Here is a 17,728-nt window from a genome sequence, read left to right as displayed (position 1 = left end):
AAACGCGAGCCGTCGCCGCGCTCCCCAAACCGCCGCCTACCTTCGGCCAACCGCCCCCAACGGCCGCCAGCGCGCGGCTCTCCGGGCCCCCTCGCTCCTCCCCTCAGGCCCCTCCGAGAGCAGCGGGTGCTTCCCTCCCGTCGCTTCGCCCTCTCCCACCTCCCAGGCACGCTGCTGGTTGTGCCGCCATGCCCCAGCCACAGGCTGTCCACGGGCCTAGGCGCGGCGGCCCGAGATAGGGTCCCCTCAGCCTCCCCGGGGAGGAGAGAGGCAGCGAGCCGCGCGCTCCGCCCCCTCCCCCCGGGCTGTCGCCGCCGCCGCCGCCGCCGCCGCCGCCACCTCGCCGCCTCAGCCTGGCGGGGAGGAGGAGGAGGAGGAGCACCAGGCCTCCGGGCCCCGGCACCGCCGCCCTCAGGTAACGGGGAGAGGGGGGCGAGCGGGCCGTTTGGCCCCAGCGGGGGCAATAACTAGCCACTCCTCGCCGCCAGTGCCCTCGGGGTGCGTCCGCCCAGGGGCTGACACCACGCGTCCCCCATCTGGCGCTGGACGGAAAGGAAAGCCTGATCTTGTCACCCAATCCGCTCCGGGAGACACCCCATAGGGTCCCCTCAGTGGCATTTAATCCTTCAAGGAGGAGACTAGCCTTCGGCCCCCCAGTTGGAAATCACCCCGATCGTTCAGGGTGCTCCCCATCATTTGCATGCCCATTTGCCCAACACCCTAACCCAAAGAAGGCAGAGGTGTTACCTCCTCTCACCTGGTCTAACCGGAGACCTGTCCCCCCCCACCTCCCCCCACCCCTGTCTCCCCTGCTGCCTTTTCTCTGGTACTGGAAAGAAAAGGATGGCACTCTTAAAAAATAATAACAAACACCTCTTTTTCTTCTCTACCTGAGGATCACTCTGCATCTAGTCATTTTCTGCTGGCCTAGCCAGAAAAAAAGGGGTTACCTGTAAGTGAAATGACAAGTACGTTAGTACTGATGAAAGGAAATTGCATCCTTGTGAGTTCTATGAATCTTAACCAGAATTTAGAATAAAGATTAGTAATTGTGTACTTTATTGGAACTTAGAGAAATGAAGACAAAAACTTAAGTTTTTTCAACATATAAATAAATCTGTTGAGGTCAGGAAAAAATTCTCTTCCACTTATTTTCTTACAGGTTTTTTCAGATACAAACTAACACCATAAGCACGTAAACAATTTGATAGGATGGCAAACAGTTTGGCTTGGTAAAATTTTTGTGATTTCCTTTTACCTAGGCTTTCAGTTAGAATTATTGGATTAGAAAAAGTATTATATAAATCTTCATTTCCCTCATTACTTCACATTGACTGCCAGTGGATTAATAATATTTAATTGTACCTAATGTAGTTTTCTTATCACGCAATGTGAAAATAATGAAAGAAATGTTTTCCTGTAGTCTTGTATTTTAGGAAGATAACATTAATTATGGAAACCAGATTTACTTATTTTGTGTACTACAGGCATTTTACATATGTAATCTTATTTAATCCTCAGAACAACCTAATGATTTAGATACTGTTACTTTAATTTTATATAGATGAGACAAATAATACAGCTAGAAGTGAAAATTGTACCCAGATATAATCGCAATGTGAGTATATTTCTGCTTTGCCTCTCAGTACAGGAACACTTTTTCAACCTTATTATGAAAAATTTGTCTTAATGAAATTGAGAAAGAAATAGTGAATACTCCACTGTGTAGATTCAGTGAGTAACATTTATTGTTCGGTCCTCACTTCTCCCTTTTGGTGTCTCTGTGTGTGTGACCATTTGAAAGTAAGTTGCATACAACAGGACCCTCAACTATTTGAGCACGCATTTCCTAAAAATAAAGGACATTCTCCTACTTATCCCAAACATCGTTATCAACATCTTTCTAAATTAACTATCTGTATGCAGATTTCCTCTTTATTCTAAAATCTCCTTGAGAAATTTGTCCTTTTCTGTATTCAGTCAAGATTAATGTATTGCATTTGATGATTATCACTTTTAAAAAGAATAATACCCATCTCCTTTTTTTCTAACACTTAATTGACCAAACCAGTTGTTAAGACAACTCCCGCATTCTATATTTGTCTGTTTCTTCTTAGTGGCATTTAACTTATTCCCCAACCCCTTGAATTTTCTGTTACTGGAAGTTAGATCTAAAGAAAAACTCAATTAGCTAGATGTAAAACTTCCTTTGGCAAGAATAAGGGATACTATGTACTTCATACTGCTTCATAAACTGGTATATGATGTCAGATTGCTATACTATTAGTGATGCCAAATGACCACTCAAGTGGTGACTGCCAAATCTGTTATAAGGGTGTGGTTTGCTGTTTGTGATTTGTACGTCATCTTGGGGTAATACTTGACACCAAGCAAATATCCTGTTTCTGGCCACCTTTTGCTTAGTGATTTTAACACTCTTTGGTGGCTCTTGATTAAATCAGTTTTATGGAGATTAAAATGTAAGAAAGATTTCCTTCATTAGCTAGGGATAAACTAAAGTTCTTCCCACAAATCTGCAGTAAATGCTTAATTTTTTCCCTTTGATTATCAGTATTCAGAGAAAGGATTGGAGAAATAGTTACCTCAGTGGTTGCAAATGAGATTTTTTTTCCTCCTTTCTTTCTTTTTTTTTTTTTTTTTTTTTGCAGGATACACTTTGGACTCATGGTATTTAGTGTATTTATTCATTTTTTTAAAATAACTGTTACAGTCATTTTTCTTTTTTATCAGATTGTCCCAGATTTGGATAGTAGGAACCTTTTCAACCTGGCTCCTGTGTCCTTTTTTTTTTTTTTTAAACACTCCTGATTACCATTGGAGCATTCTTGGAGTGCTTTCAGGCACAAGATACCCAACGCTTACCTTGTTACTTTCTTTGTTCTAGATCTGGAATGGGCTATCTAAGGAGTCTTGGTTCTGTTTGATGAGAAAGGGTATATAGAAACCAAGATCAGGATGTGGACATATTCATATTCATTGCTGCTGGAGTGTCATTGCTTCAAGACCCTTTCAGAGGAAAGAACTAAAAAATGGTTTTTTGCTTATTTGTTGAATTCTAAGTTTGTAGGGATATATCCAGTTCGAATTTAACATAGTAGACTTTTCCTTCTTTGATTTTATATTTGTCTCTTAAATGAAAATCTTGGTGCATGATATAAAGGGTATATAATCAGAGTATTTATGGTGTTCAGAAGTTACTTGAAATACTTTTCTGTTTATTTAAGCTACCAATTTGATACAGCTCATTTGTTTTATTTATTATTTTGGGGTTTTCTTTATTTTTGAATATGTCAAATATATGGTTCAATACATAGTTCAAAAGACAACTGTTTTTAAAAGTATGGTTAAAGAATCCTCACCTAAATTAATTTTTAAGATGAAGTAGACCCTTGAGTATCTAATATATTCTCATATGTTTTAACTGCAGAAGGCTTAGCAGTATGTTATTTCCTTGAAGTGATGTAGGAGTAATTTTAAATTTTGCAATTAGATTCTGATTCCTCTGGCAAAGAGAAAGAATTAAGACTAATCCTTGAAGGTGAGCAGAAAAATATATTTCAAGCTTCTGCACACTTTACTTGAAAACCAAGTCTTTAAAGAGGTATGGAGATGGTGTAAGTTTTATGAATCCATCTACTTGTATGCCACAAAAAAACCTGACATGCAGTCTGTGGATATAAAGGGCATTCGGACATGTGATCAGTGACAACAGCATGTTTTGTTTGGATTGGGCAAAATTTGATAGAGATTATAATTAGGTATTCAAATGAGAGTTTAGGAGGGAGCAGTGGTTGTCTAAAGTGGGCAGAGGACAGTCAGTTTATCTCAATCACCTACCAGCCAGGTGCTATAAAAAGCAAAAAATGGGGCCCATGTGTTTTCCTCTTTGTATGCTATCACTGTTTTGGGTAACAGAGTGAACATCAATTTCCTTCAAGGAGTGGAGTGGGAAAATGGAGAATGTCTGTGCTTTGGACCCATTCACTTATTCTGTCCTCAATCTCAGTAAAAAGAGATTTCCTAATATTAGAACACATAAAGTAAGGGGGGAAATGTCACAAACAATTGCATAGGTGTGTATAACGATATGACAGGTAGAACCAATTGTGATAGAGTGAAGGGGAAAATACACTAAGAATATTGCTAACATTCGTTGAACCCTTTCAGAAAGTCAGCATTGTACTAAACATTTTATTTCATTTAAATTTCACATTAACTCTTTGATATGGCTGCTAATCTCTTATTTTGCGAGTAAGGAAACTGTAATCCAGCTTTCACACCCAAGTCTGTCTTCAGAATTAGCGTTATACTACTTTGGTACACCTCGTAGCTAAATATAATGGGTAGTAAAATATATTTCATTAACCATGAATTAAAGGAAGTACGTGACTGATGTTTGTCCTGTAGCAACACTGAAGATTGTATGCCAAGAGCCCCAAGTGCCCCAAGTGCTTGTCATATCTATCACACATCCTTAGTATATCAGACTTTGCTTCAGAAACTGCATTTGGATACCATTTTAATAGGTATTTAAATAGTAGAGCATCAGGGCGCCTGGGTGGCTCTTGATTTCACCCCAGGTCATGATCTCAGGAGCATGTGATTGAGCCCTACTTCTAGCTTTGCGGTTGGCAGAGTCTGCATGGGATTCTCTGTCTCCCTCTCCCTACCCCCCATTCCTATACCCTACATAGTCTCTCAATCAGTAAAACTTTGCATAAGTGAATAAATAAGCATCGAAAATCAAGATGGATTGGTGGATGGATAGATACGTGATAAAACAAGTATAATAATGTTAACGGTAGAATCTAGGTATGGTTATGCACATATTCACCTGTAAAATTCTTTAAATTTTGATCCATCTGAGATTTTTCATAATAAAATATCAGGAGTGATTAGCAATATATTATTATTATAAAACATTATTGATAGTTCTGTAAAAACCAGTAACATGCTATATCCTCTATGCCTACAGTGATTTTCTTAAATTTTTAGTAAGTCTTCCTAGCCCTATAAAGGATAAAAATTGTCACCGAAAATGATCAAGAGTCAAAGACTGTTGTAAAGGGGTTTACTTCATCAGTTCAGAGGCTCTTAATTAGGCTCCTTCCAGCTATAGTTTTTAGTATCTTTATAAATATTAGATATATTAAATTTGTATATATACTTTTTCCCACCTAGGATGTTCTGATACTTGGAGGACTGCTGTTGAGCATACTTTTCATGTAAGCAAATGCCTCACATTGACAAAAGAAACAGTTCTCAGTGTACCGAAGAATGATTGGGAGAAACTTATCCGCTGGTGGACTGAAAGCCACATTAGTTTTCTTTGTTCTTTATATTGGAAATGCATTGCCCCATTTTAGACAGTGAGCTGGAAGTCTCTAGATTCTTAGTCATAGACTCTAAAATAATGACTGTATACCTTAGATTTATATTATACTCCTGCTTGAAGGGCATGTTGACTTACTACATTTATTTCTTCGCTAACATTTTTAGTGCCAAGGGTGACCTTAGCTAGCACGTTTTTACGTAACTGATTTTGGAGTAAATCACTTGAGTTGTATCATCATGGTATTTCATATTGATAACTCTGTCTTAGAATAGTGAAAACTGATAGATGAAACTTATTAATGTCTCACTCTTGGAGAACAGAACCATCCTTGTTTCCACATTGAGTGTTCTTCTATTACTAATTTTTTGGTATAGCTTTAAAAACTTGAAAATGTTTTATAAGTGATCAGTTTATAATGTCAGTTCTGTATTGCTATCCTACAGCAGTTAAAATGTATGTATTTTATATATGTTGAGGGAATTTGGTTATTTATTTGGTTTTGATTGTTTTTGGTGCATTCAGCATAACTACAGATATCTTGGGGGTAGCATATAACCCAAGACTTTGAATCTCTGGAATCAGGATTTTGTAGAACTTCTACCCCGCTGACTTCTGAAACAACTTTAGATAATGATTTTTAAATTATTTCCTCTTAATTCAGATCTTAACCTAAGTGTCTGATCCTCACCTACTTTTAGCAAGCAAAAGCAAGCATATTTAGTACTAGTCTCTATTAAATATTGTATTTGTGCTCTCTGCTAAAATTGAGAAATCTTTAAACAAAAATAAAATGTTAGAGTTTCAGGGCTTAGGCATACTTGTTTTTTTTTTTTTTTTTTTTAAAGATTTTATTTATTTATTTGACAGAGAGAAATCACAAGTAGATGGAGAGGCAGGCAGAGAGAGAGAGAGAGGGAAGCAGGCTCCCCGCTGAGCAGAGAGCCCGATGCGGGACTCGATCCCAGGACCCTGAGATCATGACCTGAGCTGAAGGCAGCGGCTTAACCCACTGAGCCACCCAGGCACCCTTAGGCATACTTGTTTTGCTTCATTTTGTTTTTCTCTTACTGCTGTTGTTTACTGGGGAGGGAGGGTGTTGTATAGTTTCTTTCTTCTACTTTTATTTTTTTCTTCTTTTTACGTTTTGACTACCTCTATTCCCCCGCCCCCCCCCCTTTTTTTTTTTGGTCTCTTCTCCTTTCTGCTTTGGATCTTCCAACACTGCTCATTTCCTTTTTTGTAGCTTTCTTTTACTTGATGAGCACAGTTGCTTTATTTTTGATGCCTTTTCCATGCCTTATAAAACTATAAAAACCATACCTGTATGAGAATTATTTCTATTTACAGGAATTACTGCCTCTCTTTGTTTTTTATTGTTTCTTCCTCGTTTCTTTTACTTCCTTCAGTTAGGTTTACTTAGCTTTACTTTGAGAGCTAGCACACACTGGGTTCACATCTTGACTCTTAAACTTACTGTATGTGGTTTTGGGCCAGTTTCCTTAACTTCTTTGTGCTTCATTTTCCTTACTGGTAAAATGAAGATACAAAAGTGATACCTATCCCAAGATTGTGTGAAAATTAAATTATTTAATATGTAAAAATACTTAAAACAGTACTCAATATACACCAAGCATTGTTCTAAGTATTAAGTAAGATTATTGTTCTTTTTAAAAAAAAAAACTAGTTCAAAGCCACAGATTATTTTTTGGCAGTTTATTGAGATAAAGCTAAAAAGCCGTAGGTTATTGCCACTACAAATTTGTGATCTCCCAATTTTATTTGGGTCTTCAGTACCTCCTAGCCATCATTATAGGGTTTTTTCTCTACATTTTTCTCATGTTTCATTTTCCTCAAAATTGTACTTTTATCTCTTCTCTTCTCAGCAGTCTTCCTCTACCTGTAGTTTCAAAGAGAAATAACAGAAAAGCCAAAGCTATCAGACAAGAACTCTCACTACTTGTCACCACCCACCTATAAACTTAGCTGTAACTGCACTTTTCCTTTTCTCTTTTTTCCTATCATTGGGTCTCCTGTTTAAGGCTAATTTTTTTACTCATGCACTGAATCTAGTTTCTGCCTATGCAGAGACCTTGTGCTATTATCGCTGTTTCCTCTGTCTTTAACTTTTCCTTCTTTGAGTCTTTCCAACCACTGTCAAAACATTTCTATATTTTACTATAATAAAAACAATATATCTGGGGAGGAAACATTCTCTAGTTTCTCCCATTCTATAAAAATACCAGTATCCTCCCTTGAGCCCTTATTTCCCTCCAACTCTCTTGCTCTATCTTTAGAAACAGACTTCTTCAGATTGAATGGTCTCTACTTACAGTTTTCACTTCCTCATTTCTGTATACTCCTTTTCTTTGTTGCAGTCTGACTCTACTATATGCTGTTATAAGATCATCAGTATTTCTTGTGGCTAAATCAAATAGACTGGTTTATATCTTATTTGACCTATTAGCAGCATTTGACACTGACAACCACTCCTTGAAATACTCTGCACTCTTGGTTTCTGGAATATTCTACCTTCCTGGTCCTTCAGAATAACTTTTTTCCAGATTTTCTTTTTGCTGCCTCCCACCGTCTTTTTCCTCCTCTTGCTTTCCTTGATCATTTTAGCTAAAAGTTTATCAATTTTGGATCCTAGCTAATGATTCTCTTTAAAGGACCATTTGGGCTTTAATTTGTGCTGGGTCTGTTTCTTACTCTATGTCTGTGCTTCATTTCCTTCTGTTTGTTTTGAGCTTGCTTTGCACTCTTTCTAGCTTCTTAAAGTAGAACCGTAGGCCATTGATTTTTTTTTTTAAATTCTAGTGAAATACAGCTTTAAAGACTTCTTACCTTAACTATTTTAAGTGTACAGTTCGATGGCATAAAATACATTCACGCTCTTAATGCAACCATTACTGCCATTCACCTCTAGAACTCTTCATCTTGCAAAACTGTAACTCTGTACCCATTAAACAGTAACCCCCATTCTCCTCCCTTCCCAAGCCCCTGGAACCCACCCTTCTACTTTTTTTCTGTGAATTTGACTACTCTCTAAACCTCATATTGGTATTAGACAATGTCCTTTTGTGACTGGTTTATTTCATTTAGCATAGCTGTCCCTAGGATTTATTCATATTGTAGTATGTATCAGATTTCCTTCATTTTTAAGACTAAATAATATTCCATTGTATGTGTATACCATATTTCCTTTATCTTCCATTGATGGACACTTGGAGTACCTCTACCTTTTGGCTATTGTGAATAATGGTCCCATGGATATTTGTGCACAAAAAATGTTCATGTGCCTGCTTTCATTTCTTTAGGATATATACTCAGAAGTAGAATTGCTGGATAATATGATATTCTATTAAGTTTTTTGGTTTTTTTTTAAGATTTTATTTATTTATTTGACAGAGAGAGACACAACCAAGGAGGGAACACACAAGCAGGGGGAGTGCTTCCAGCCAAGCCAGGGAGCCTGATGTGGGCCTCCATCCCAGGACCCTGGGATCATGACCTGAGCCGAAGGCAGATGCTTAACAACTGAGCCACCCAAATGCCCCTCTATTTTTTAAGTGTTTTAGGAATGCCCGTACTGTGTTCCACAATGGCTATACTTAATATTCCCACCAACAGTGCACAAGGATTTTTTTCTTCCACATTCTCACCAACACTTGCTACTTTTTGTGTGTTTTGTTGTGTTTTATTTTATTTAATAAGAGCCATTCTGATGGGTAGGAGGTGGTAGGTGTGTGATTATAGGCCACTGATTTTTAGACATTCTTTTCTAATACATGTATTGAAAACTATAAATACTACCCCAAGCAGTGCTTTAGCAACATCCTACAAATCTTAATGATGTATTTTAATTATTACTCAGTTAAAAATACTTTCCAGTTCCTTTGTTGATTCCTTCAGTCAACATGTGAATTATTTCAGTATTTTGTTTCCAAATATTTGGGGTTTTCTTGGTAACTCATTGATTTCTAATCGTATGTGTTTATGTATGGTGAAAGAACATTTTCTTTTTTTTTTTCCCTTTGAGAGAACATTGTGTGCATTCATTCATTTAAACTTTGTTAAGATTTGTCTTAATGATCCAACATATCTGTCTTGATGAGCACACTGTGTTGTACTTGAAAAGAGTATGTATTCTGCACTATAAATATCAGGTTAAGGTGGTTGATGCTATTATTCAGATCTTTTATGTCTTTAGTGACTTTGGAGTAGGAGCTAGTTCTGTCAGTTATTGAGAGGGTATTAAAAGTTCCAAGTATTATTGTGTATTGTCTTTCTCCTTAACTCTGTCAGTGTTTACTGCTTATATTTTAAAGCATTGTTATTAGGTGCACACACATTTCTTACTGTTATACACTTCTATCTCCGATAATATTTTTGTCTTGAAGTCTGTCTGATAATAAAAATAGGGAACTCAGCCTACCTGTCTTCATTGTTTGCATGGTAAATCTTCTAACATACCTGTGTCCTCTTATTTATTTCTTAAAAAGAGCATACAGTTGGACTTGCTTTTTTATTCCTATTCTGCCTTTTAGTTGAAATGTTGAGTCCATTAAAATTTAGTGTAGTTAAATCAAGTCCAGAATCAAATTATTGGCAGGGTTGGTTCCTTCTGAAGGAAGGAACCTATGAGGAATCAACTATGCTGTTCCCTTTGCTTCTGTTAGTGCCATGGCTTCTGGCAGTAGGTCTCCAGGCTTTACTTGATGTTCTCCCTGTGTGTCTGTTTTCATTCAAATATCCCCTTTATGTAAGGACATCATAATTACCTCATTTTTAAAAAAGATTTTATTTATTTATTTGAGAGAGAGAGAATGAGCAGGGGAGAGGGGCAGAGGGGCAGAGGGAGAAGTTGAGTCCACTGTGTGGCTTGATCCCAGGATCCCGGATCAGGACAAGAGCTGAAGGCTGACGCTTAACCAACTGAGCCACCCCGGTGCCCCCCCAGTTACCTCATTTTAACTTGATTACCTTTGAAAAGAGCCTGTTTCCAAATCGGGTAACATTTTCAGGTACTGGGGATTATATTAATCATATGGGGGGGGGAGACAGTACAATCCATAATAAGACACATTTAAAGTTGGCAGCAATGTGAAGGCCTGTTGAGTAAAGTCACTGTAGTTCTGTTTCTAAAGGAAACACATTGAAACTCTTGAGTACTTAATGTGAGGGCGTAAAAACTCTTCAGGGAAGAAAAGAAATCTCTTTAAATGCTAATTAGCTAAAACGGACTTGAATTTAACTTTCTCATGTAAGGATCCCAAAGAGCGAATAAGATCTGTCCTTTCTTTAAGCTTGCTTTCTAATAATAATGAATTGATAGTAACAGCTGATATTCCTTACATACTGTGATTGAATCCTTATGAATGGCAACATGATGGGATAGGAGGAAGGGACTATGAATTTGAATTTTATAGTCAAATAGACTTCTGTTCAAATCCTGATTTTATTATTTATAGGACAAAGGCCAAGTTAATTGTACCTTTGATTTCCTCATTTATAACTGGATTTTTAAATCCCTTTCTCAGAATCATGAGCCCAGAGTGAGATAAAGACACCTGGTGAATTACTCAATATATATTAACTAATCTTCCCTTAATGTAGAAATTAACAATCAGCATGACTCTGGCTACAAGCAATGAGAGGAAATTCTAATAGTTCAGTCACTGGTTTAACTGATTTATTAAATCCTGGTAAATTTCAGTCTCTTTCTTAAACTCTGAAGTGATTAAAATCTTTGATTAAAAAATGGCTAGTTATAAAAGTTAAATTTTTTTTTTTTTTTTTTTTGCTCAGATACAGTGATCCATCTGAAATTCTTCCTGAAAACTTTAAATAAACACTTAAGGAAGACCCATGGGAAATAAACCATTGTCAAATTAAAGATCACATACACTTTTATTACTGTTCAGAGAAAGTAAAAGTGTGTTCTCAAATATGAGTACTCAATGTGAATTTATTCTAAAAAGTATACTTCCTTTCATAGAAGAATACAGGTATTTGCTTTTGCTTTGGAACAAAATTTAAAATTGTGGTACTGTAATATTTGTAAAAAATTAATTCTTAATGATAGTGAAAAACATCTTACTTTAACTTAATAACTTTCTAGAGAGAGAAGTAATTGAGTTGCAATTTTCACTAGTTTACTTACATACATTTTCTGTGTAGTTTTAGCATGAATTTTTTTTTTTATAAACATATAATGTAGTATTAGCCCCAGGGGTATAGGTCTGTGAATTGCCAGGTTTACACACTTCACAGCACTCACCATATCATATACCCTCCCCAATGTCCATAACCCTACCACTCTCTCCTGAGGCCTCCCCTGCCACCCTCAATTTGTTTTTATGACATTAAGAGTCTCTTACGGTTTGTCTCCCTCCTGATCCCATCTTGTTTCATTTATTCTTTCCTACCCCCCCAAACCCACCACGTTGCAGCTCCACTTCCTAATATCAGGGAGATTACATGATAGTTATCTTTCTCCGATTGACTTATTTTGCTCAGCATAATAACCTCTGGTTCCATCCACGTTGTTGCAAATGGCAAGATTTCATTTCTTTTGATGGCTAGCATGAAATTTTTATCTTGAGTTATGGCTCTTCTGGTTTTTTTGTTTGTTTTATGGCTTATCTGTTCTTAAACTTTGCATGTCCTATATGTTAAACTCTAATTTACTCAGCATTTTTTAAGTGCCCTCTCTGTGTTAGGGAGAATACACACAGAATACACATACCCTCAGCCTCTCACGTAGCATGTGTGTCCGTAAGACCACAAGATCTACAAACAATTGATCGCCTGTTATACATAAACTACTGAGGTAGAGCAGTTGTTCTTTTGTGGCCATAAAGGGATGCCCAGTGAGAATCACTGCACTATAATAACCAGTGTTTCTAGTAAGAATATAATAGGTAAATGGTATAGAAGCAGAAATGATTAAGAACCTCCAGGTGTATCCAAATGAAGACTTTGCGTAAATGTTCATAGCAGCTTTACTTGTAATAGCCTCAAACTGGAAATAACTCAAAAGTCTGTCAACAGTTAAATGAAAAACAGATTCTAATATATCTATACAATAGAGTAAATAGTACTCAGCAGTAAAAGGAATAAAAATTCTTGAGCCCAACAATGTGGATGAATCTCAAAATAATTTTATCCAGTGAAAGAACCCAGATAAGTAATAAAGTCTGTATTGTATAATTCTATTATATAAAGTTCTGGAAAATGCAGCTAATTTAAAATGAAAAGCAAATAATTAGTTGCTACAGAGGAATAGGAGGGGAAAATTGCAAAAAGACACAAAGAAACTTCTAGGGGTCACAGAAGTTTTCCTTATCTTGATTGTGGTGATGATGTATATGTCAAAACTAGTCAACTTGTACACTTTATATGCAATTTATTGTACATCAGGTATATCTCAAGTACTTATAAAATGTGTTTTAAAGAACGCAGGTATGAGCAATTTCATTAACATATTAGAATTGTCCCTGGGGAATAAGCCCTGGTAAAACCTAAGTTGGTACTCTATCAGATGCCAAATTAGGGGTCAAGACAGAAAGTACTGTAGGTGAAGGGAGGGGCAGCATTGATTAAAGTTAGGACAGGATTTAATTGAAGTCCGAGTTCCTGATTTGGAGCCCCTTTTAGGCTACTTATTTTCTCTGATACTATTTTTCTTCATCTTTAAAGGGGCTTCCTCATATATTTCACAAGGTTTTTAAGATCCAAAGAATATATATTTGAAAATACATTAAAATCTGAAAAATACCATACAAATGAGAGGTGTTGCTGGCATCTAGGGTAGAAGGAAGAACAAGTATAGTATTTGACCTGTTGAGACTGCTAAGGAGGGGATTCTAAGAAAGGACCAGAGGTAGGGGAAGTGGAAATGTGTGTGATATATTTTGAGAAAAATCAAAATCAGTTTGGAGCAAAGAGTTGATGTTGGAGAGTAGAGAGGAAAAGACAGCAGCCTAAAAAATGTAATAGAGTGGATGGAGCACCTGGATGGCTCAGTCCTTAAGCATTTGCTGTCAGCAAAGGTCATGATCCCCCAGAGTCCTAGAATCCAGTCCCACATCAGGCTCCCTGCTCTCCAGGAAGCCTGCTTCTCCCTCTCTCACTCCCTCTGCTTGTGTTCCCTCTCTCACTGTGTCTCTCTCTGTCAAATAAATAAGATCTTTAAAAAAAAAAATGTAATAGAGTGGAGAGAATATGAGACAAAAAGATTAGCATCAGGATATAAATTGTTATTTACCAGCCCTATGACTTTAGGTAAGTTACTTACTCTGTCTGCTTCAATTTCCTTACCAGCATAAAGCGAGGAGGATAATCCACTTTATCTCAAGGATTTTATATATTGAAATCAATATCATATGTATATAAAAGTGCTGAAAAGAACAAGGTGTACTGTATAGGGTTTGTTTCCTGAGATAAGGTGTGAAGTAGTAAGTACTAGACTTATATGATTATACTTTAGAGAATATTTGAACAATGGAGAATATCTGAATAATGGTGAAGGATTAATTCAGGATTGGTGGGAAGAGAGGGAGACCAGTCAGGATATTTAAGTAGTCCAAAGCAATGGTTAAGGAAGAAAGGAAAAGATGGATATGAGATAGGCCTTAGAGACCAAGGCTGTGTTAGGAGGAAAAGAGAAAGATAGAAGTTGTATTTGTTTCCTGTGGCTATTGTGTTATAAATGTCATGAGCTGGATGGTTTAAAACAAACGTATTCTCTCAGGGTTTTGGAGGCCAGAGGTTCAAAGTCCATATCACTGCTTTGAAATGAAGATGTTGGGCACTCCTTCGGAGTGGCTTCCATGTGGCTCTGGAGGAGAATCCATTCCTTGTCTCTTCTCACTTCTGGTGGCTGCAGGCAGTGTATGGTTTGTAGCCACATCACTCTGATTGCTGCTCCATCTTCACATCACCTTCTCTGATACGGGTGTCAGATTTCCTTTTACTTCTTAAGAGTGCTAACATTTGTATTTAGGGCCCACCTGAATATTCCAGGCAATCTCCCTATTCCAAGATACTTAATTTACCTGTAAAGTCTTCATCATAAAAGTGCAAACTCCAGGCATTAGGACATAGACATATGGGGGGCGGGTGTATGACCTTTTTAAGTCTGTTGCAGATGTCATAGATGACTTTCGCTTTTTCGGATTGGTGGTATCATTGGCCACAGAACTTGAAGAGGACGAGTGCATAGGTGAGGAATGATGATGAATTCAGTGACCTGTTCAAGTACCTGTGGGGCATCTGTATGTGAATATTCATTTTGTTTTTCAGAAAATCTTGAATCACGTGACTTAAACATTAAAGACATTTATTATTTCACACAAAACCAACAAGAAATCCTGGAGTAAGGTAGCTTCAGAGTTGGTTATTCATAGCAATTCAGTGACATCATCAAGAATCCAAGTTCTCAACTTTTTGCTTTGCCATCTGTAGGCTGTCTCCTTATAGTTCCAAGATGGTCCACATAATTCTAGGCTTGTGTGCTTGTTTTTTGTGGTTTCTTTGCTTGTTCTAATCTGCTAACCCCTGAGGCTCTCAGCAAGTTCTGTTCCTCTTAGGTAAGCCTTTTTCTTGACTGTGTTTTACCTACATGGAACTATTACATATACATTGCACATTTGTTGAAGCAGGTCCTTCTGATCCTCCCCTCCACACACACATGACATATGACACTCCTTTATGATTATCTTAAGTGACCGTGGATTTTACTACTTTTGATATGCAGATTTGAAGATAAGGAAGCACCTTTTTCTGGTCTGGGTCAGAAGTTGAAGCCTCCAATTTACCTCGCTTAGCCTTTAAGTTCTGGTCTGCACATTTCTAACCATCTCTTGATTTAACATTAAACATTAAAGTGGTGGTTAATGTGGTGTGGGGACTCTCCTGGCAATCCCCAGAACCTTTCAGAGGGTTTACAAGGTCAAAACTATTTTATAACAGTATTAAGATATTGTTTGTTATTTTCATTCTTATTCTCACAGTATTCCGTGGACTTTTCAACAGACTGAATGCAGATGCAGAAATAAGAATTCAGCTTATATTATAAACCAGACTTTAAGCTATTTACAAAATCAGTGTCACTGTTGCTTTTTCTTTTTTTGGTCTGAGAATGTAGTTTTTAGAAAAATATGTTGTGTCAGCACTTAATGGGCTTATTATTTTTAAAAGAATAATTATTTTTTACATATCTAACTTCTGATTTATAATATGGTAACCATGAACAAAAGCTATTTGGGATTCTCAGTGGATTTTAAGAGTATACAGGGATCCTGAGACTAAAGAGTTTGAAACCTTGCCTTCTAGTGCTGAACCACATACTCAAAAGTTCTTCCATTACTCCAATTACATTTTCTTGTCACTTGCTGAGTATTATCAGTTAATCACATGGATATAGCATCTTCATATGTTACAGGATTTGTTGTGGGTATTTCAGAATCATTCATACTATTCAGTGATATATCCCATTCATGGGGGCAGCGTGCTTTCTCATTCTTGATTAATATATTTATCTCAGCATTTTATTTCCACCATAATCATATACCTCTGTTTATAATTTTTCAAAAGATTTTATTTTTTAAGTAACCTCTACACCCAGTATAGTGGGGTTCAAACTTATAACCCCAGGATCAAGAGTCACATGCTCTACCAACTGAGCCAGCCAGGTGCCCCACATACCTCTGTTTATTAATATGCTTTCAGCATTCTTCTGCTTTTTATGCTTATAGACCATGCTGAATTTAATAGTATCCACAACCACAAAATTAAGTGCAGAGAGAGCAAACTAAAGGAAATGAGAGAGCAAAGACTTAAATGGCCATGCAGAACCTTTTTTAACATTCTAGAGTATGATTTTGATTTATCAATACATGTTCATCAGTAGAAAGTATATGTAATTTTTCCAAATTTATCTATGAAGGGACAGTAGCTGAGAGAAGATTTCCAGGTTTTGACAGGAGGTGAGGAGGTGAATCAAAAATGAGTACTATATTAAGCTCTGGGTGTCTAGGCAACTGAAAGTATCCATCATTAACAAAATTAGAAATTTTGCAGTGGGGTATCAGTTGAGACTTTAAGTTCAGTTTTAAATGGTAAATTTGAAACAAGACAGACACATTCAGAGGGAATTGTGTAACACTCTCTCTGGTCATTAGAAGTCCAGAATTGTAGTTCAGGAAGAGTGATGGAATTAAGAGATTAAGATTAATTCATACAGAGTTGATAGAGTCCAAGATCTGTCAATAAGGTTAGCTCATCTACTACTCAGTTCTGTACATACTGTAATAATACTGTGTGCCAGGCATTGGGTGCTTTCCATATTCTTAATCTCATTTAATCATGATTAAGATCTAGATCTGTCTGAACTACAAAGCTTCCTAGCATACATGCTGTCTCCAGGCAACATATAATGTATTAACTGGTAACAATTTAATATAGTGAAGTAAATAAAACTTAATTATATATGAGGTGGAGAAATTTGTTTAATTACATATGAGGTGGAGAAATTTGTTACTGGATTTGGGCAATGTGGAAAACTATAATTCTTTTAATTAATTTAACCTGTACTATGTCAAAAGTACTATTAACCTGTACTATGTCAAAAGACATCATATATCCTTAGAGCAGTCTTCTGTAGTTCAAAGAGACAGAGGTACTAAGAGTATTAATTGACATATCTATAGTTAAAAACCTCAATAGCAGGACTCCTGGGTGGCTCAGTTGGTTAGGCATCTGCCTTCAGCTCAGGTCATGATCCCAGAGACCTCGGGAGTTCTCTGCTTAGTGGGGAGTCTTCTTCTCCCTCCCACTCTCCCTCTGCTTCTCCCTACTCTCAAATAAATAAATAAAATATTTTTTAAAATATTTTTTAAAAATGAATTAGGATGTGAGAGATATATATTGTGCTAGTAAGTTTTTTTGTTTTGTTTTGTTTTTTAATTTAACAGGCAGAGATCACAAGTAGGCAGAGAGGCAGGCAGAGAGGGAAGCAGGGTCCCCGCAGAGCAGAGAGCCCGATGTGGGGCTCCATCCCAGGACCCTGGGACCATGACCCGATCCGAAGGTAGAGGCTCAACCCACTGAGCCACCCAGGCACCCCATTGTGCTAGTAAGTTTATTAAAAATTTAAATTAGTGTTTTTAAAAGGCTTTATTGTAGATTTTTATATTTATAGATTGAAAGTTGCAACTATAGACATATTTTCCTGAGACATCAGATTTTCGGATCATCAGAGTAGGCTACGTTAGGTATTTTCACAGTTATTTTTCTCTATAGGTTGTTTTACAGCAAATACTACTTCTAAGACTCGGCTTTCAAAATTCTGGCTCAGTAAGCAATTTT

At 37.1% G+C, this 17,728-nt stretch overlaps 1 protein-coding gene across 2 annotated transcripts in view; it reads left to right on the top strand.

Annotated features, from left to right (window-relative positions):
• The first annotated feature begins 330 nt into the window (after positions 1-330).
• Positions 331-17,728, top strand: part of ZBTB44 (zinc finger and BTB domain containing 44) — a 70,377-nt gene continuing 52,979 nt past the window's right edge. For both annotated transcript variants that reach the window (XM_044258213.1, XM_044258214.1), the window contains exon 1: positions 331-415. The gene's annotated coding sequence lies outside the window, so the exon portion shown is untranslated. The remainder of the gene's footprint in view (positions 416-17,728) is intronic.

This window comes from Neovison vison, chromosome 7 (genome assembly GCF_020171115.1).
Source record: "Neovison vison isolate M4711 chromosome 7, ASM_NN_V1, whole genome shotgun sequence".
In the NCBI taxonomy this organism is placed as follows: Eukaryota; Metazoa; Chordata; class Mammalia; order Carnivora; family Mustelidae; genus Neogale; species Neogale vison.
Note: the sequence above shows the minus strand (reverse complement) of the source record. Positions and strands in the feature narration are given on the sequence as shown.